This window comes from Pseudophryne corroboree, chromosome 8 (assembly GCF_028390025.1).
Source record: "Pseudophryne corroboree isolate aPseCor3 chromosome 8, aPseCor3.hap2, whole genome shotgun sequence".
Taxonomy (NCBI): domain Eukaryota; kingdom Metazoa; phylum Chordata; class Amphibia; order Anura; family Myobatrachidae; genus Pseudophryne; species Pseudophryne corroboree.
In genome coordinates this window covers 173,479,146-173,483,490 of record NC_086451.1, presented here as the reverse complement: position 1 = coordinate 173,483,490, position 4,345 = coordinate 173,479,146, and positions in this window count along the sequence as shown.

Sequence of the window (4,345 nt, the reverse complement as noted above, 5' to 3'; positions counted from 1 at the left end):
CGTGGTGGCGTTGTCCGATTGTACTTGAACAGGCCTGTTCTGTACTAGAGGCAGGGCCAGTATCAATGAATTGAACACTGCCCGCAATTCCAGAATGTTTATCGGGAGGAGAGATTCCTCCCTGGTCCACCGATGGTGAAGGGTCGTCATCACGGCCATGACCTTGGTGAATTTCCGAGGTGCCGTGGCCAAACCAGAAGGCAGGACCTGAAATCCAAAAACTAACCAGGCACAACACTGCTTAGCTTCCAACATCAGATGAGATTGGACATATCCAGTGCGATGCGGCTGTAGATGATTTTTGCTGTTTCTAACTTCTACATCAATGAATAAGTTTCAAAATAGAATGCATCAAGAGAACGGTGTTGGTAGTATAAAACTACCTACAGCACCTGGTATTCCCAGGTGGTCTCACATCCAAGAACAAACCAGGCCTAAGATCAGGTGATATTGGGCATATACAGTGTGGTGTGGCTGTAGATGAGCTTAGTGGTTTCTGTTAGAGTTCTTCTACTTCTAACTACTAGTACATAAATGAATAAGCGGCCGATTTATTAAACCTGGTGGAATGATAATTTGCATGGTGATAAAGTACCTAATTGCCATGTCACAGGCTGGGTTTGAAAAATGACAGTTAGGAGCTGACTGGCTGGTACTTTATCACCTTGCACTTTATCAGTTCACCAGGCTTAATAGATCTGCCCCAATGTTTCAAAATGGAATGCATCAAGAGAACGGTGTTGGTATTGTAAAAATACACACAGCTCCTGGTATTTCCTGGTGGTCTCCCATCCAAGTACTAAAACCAGGACCAACACTGCTCAGCTTCCATGATCAGGAGAGATTGGGCAAATCCAGTGTGCTGTGGCTGTAGATGAGCTGGTGGTTTCTGTTAGAGCTTTTCTACTTCTAACTTCTGGTACATAAAAGAATACATGTAAAAATTAAATGTACCAAGAAAAGGGTGTTGGTAGTTTAAAAACACCTAAAGAATCTGATAATACATGGATGGGAGACTGCTTGGTAGTAACAAAGTCCAATACTGCTTTGCTTCAAAGATCAAATGAGATTGGGCATATCCAGTGTGGTGTGGCTTTAGATAAGCTTTGTGGTTTCTGTTAGAGCTCTTCTACTTCTAACTACTGGTACATTAATGAATATGTATAAGGTTGTAGTTTATCCAATATGCCTTTACTACCTTACCTTACCCCCCCCTCCCCTCCCCTCCTTATAGCTTCCTTTGTTCTCTCCTCGTGTGTGCATTATTTGTTTTCTCATACGTCCTAGAGGATGCTGGGATCACATTAAGAACCATGGGGTATAGACGGGATCCGCAGGAGACATGGGCACTTTAAGACTTTCAAAGGGTGTGAACTGTCTCCTCCCTCTATGCCCCTCCTCCAGACTCCAGTTTTAGAATTGTGCCCAGTGAGACTGGATGCACTACAGGGGAGCTCTACTGAGTTTCTCTGAAAAGACTTATGTTAGTTTTTCTTATTTTCAGGGAGGCTGCTGGCAACAGTCTCCCTGCTTCGTGGGACTTAGGGGAGAGAAGTATGACCAACTTCTAGTGAGTTCAATGGCTCTACTTCTGGCTGACAGGACACCATTAGCTCCTGAGGGTGCTGATCGCTGGGTACGCCTAGATGCCCACTCCCGTAGCCTGCCATCACCCCCTTACAGAGCCAGAAGTCAGAAGACAGGCGAGTAGCAGAAGAACAGATGGCATTCTGAGGTACCACGCAGCGAGCGGAATGCTGTGCGCCATGTTCCCACACAAACACAGGCACTGCAGGGTGCAGGGCGTTGGGGGGGGGGGGGGGCACCCTGGGCAGCATAAATTCCTCACAAAAGGCTGGCAAAAGTGGACATTAGTGCCTGGGCACTGTCCTTACCCCACCAGCGTAATTAATTATTTGTTTCTGAGCGGGACAGAAGCGTGCCATTACAGCGGCGGGGCTTCTTCCTCACCTCACCAGCACATCTATAGAGCGTTACAAGTCTATCACTATAGAGTTTATTATTTCCCAGACTGTGTACTTTTGATGCTGGGTTGTGAGCTGAAAAATCCCATCTGTCCCTCTGACAGATTTACTGTAGGTCTATCCCCCATAAGCCGATGTGTCTGTGGGTACTTGGTACATGTGTGTCAACATGTCGGTGGCTGAATGTTTTTCCCAAGAGGAAACTATATTAGGAATGCAGACATATGATGGTGGCCCTGTTGGCACCACCAATAACTGACTGGGTGAAAGTTTCAGTAATATCAGAGTGAGGTTGGATAAATCTGTGTCCCAGACACAGACGTAGAGAAAAGATGTGATGTTCATGGCTATGCTTCTTTTCCCTCAGGCCCCGCAAAAATGTTATTTTGCCCAGTTACTACACACTGATACTGACTCGGATACTGATTCCTATGTCGACCATAATATTTCCTGATTAGATCCAATATTGGCAAGGAGCATTCAGTACATGATTGTGGATATTAAGGACATATTAACATCACTGAGGACCCTGCTGTTCCTGACAAAGGGGTCTATATGTATGTATATATAGATATATAATGAAAGCTGATGTAACGTTCCTCCATCTCTGTTTGAGAAAGTCTGGGCCAGCTCGACAAGATGGTTTCAAATCCCCAAAAGGTTTCCGGTTGTTTATTCATTTCCTGCCGCGGACAGAATAAAGTGGGAATCACCCCCTGTTCTGCATGGGGCCCTGTCACAAATCCAGCGGATCGTATGCAGGAAGCTACATTATTTCTAGTTATGTAACCACGGGTACATTACTTAGACCTGCCATTACATGCGCATGGGTGAGTAGTAGTATTCAAGAATTGGTCGAATACCTTGTCATCCGATATAGATATCCTGGAGACATGGGATGCTCCTTACGTTGGATCATATCAAGGACACTGCAGCATACTTACGACTGCAAGGGATATAGGACTCTTGAGTTCACGGGCCAATTTCATGGCAGTCTCGGATAGGAGGGCATTGTGGATTCACCAAGGGAATGCTGATGCTGACTCCAAGAAGAAAGGGAGTCTCTTCCCTATGAAGGTGAAGCCTTGTTTGGCGACGGCCTAGTTAATTTGATCTCGGCAGCTCCCGCAGGTAAGTCAACCTTCTTGCCCTATGTTCCCTCTCAACGGATGAAGACTCATCATTATCTAACGCAGTCATTTTGGCCCAATAGATATGCAAGAAGTTAAGATTCCCCTTTCTTTGCAGGTAGAGGAAGGAGAAGAGGGAAGAGGTCTGTAGCCTCTTCAAGATCGCAGGAGCAGAGATCGTCCTCTGCTTCTGCCAAATCCACTGCATGACGCTGGGGCTCTCTTGCAGGAGCCCACACCAGTGGGGGCACGTCTAAAACACTTCAGTCAGTTCTGGATTAATTTGGACCTGGACTCGTGGGTTTTACAAATAGTGTCCCAAGGGTACAAACTGGGGTTTCAAGACGTTCCCCCTCACCGATTGTTCAAATCGGCCTTAGTCAGCAGGGAGAAGGCTTTTATTCAAGCCTCTTCGTGGTCCCGAAGCCGGAAGGCTCAGTCAGACCAATCTGAAATCCCTCAATTTCTACCTAAAGAAATTCAATTTCAAGATGGAATCTCTCAGGGTAGGGATCTCCAGTCCGGAGGAAGGAGATTTCATGGTTTTGGTAGACATAAGGATGCCTACTTACATGTTCCGTTTAGCCACTGCATCAAGCTACCTGAGGTTTGCAATTCAGTATTGTCATTACCAATTTCAGACGTTGCCGTTTGGTCTGTCCACGGCTCCGAGGATTTTCACCAGGGTGATGGCGGAAATGATGGTTCTCCTTCGCAAGCAAGGAGTCACAATTATCCCGTACTTGGATGATCTCTTGATAAAGGCGAGATCCAGGGACCAGTTGTTGCAAAACATTGCACTCTCCCTGACAGTTCTTCAACAACATGGTTGGCTCCTAAACTTGCCAAAATCGCAGTTGGTCCCAATGACGCGGTTGTTGTTTTTGGGAGTGATACTGGACACAGAAGAGGTTTTCTTCCAGTGGAAAGGCTATGGAGATCCAGAGTCTGGTCAAACAAATTCTGAAACCAGCAAGAGTGTTAATCCATCAATGCATTCGGTTGCTGGGGAAGATGGTTGCGGCCTACGAGGCCATTCAGTTTGGCAGGTTCCATGCTAGAGTGTTCCAGTGGGACCTGTTGGACAAGTGGTCCGGATCCCACCTACACATGCACCGGAGGATAATCCTATCTTCCAAGACCAGAATATCACTCCATTGGCGGCTGCACAGTTCTCACCTCCTAGAGGGGCGATGGTTCGGGATCCAGGACTGGATCCTAGGGACCACG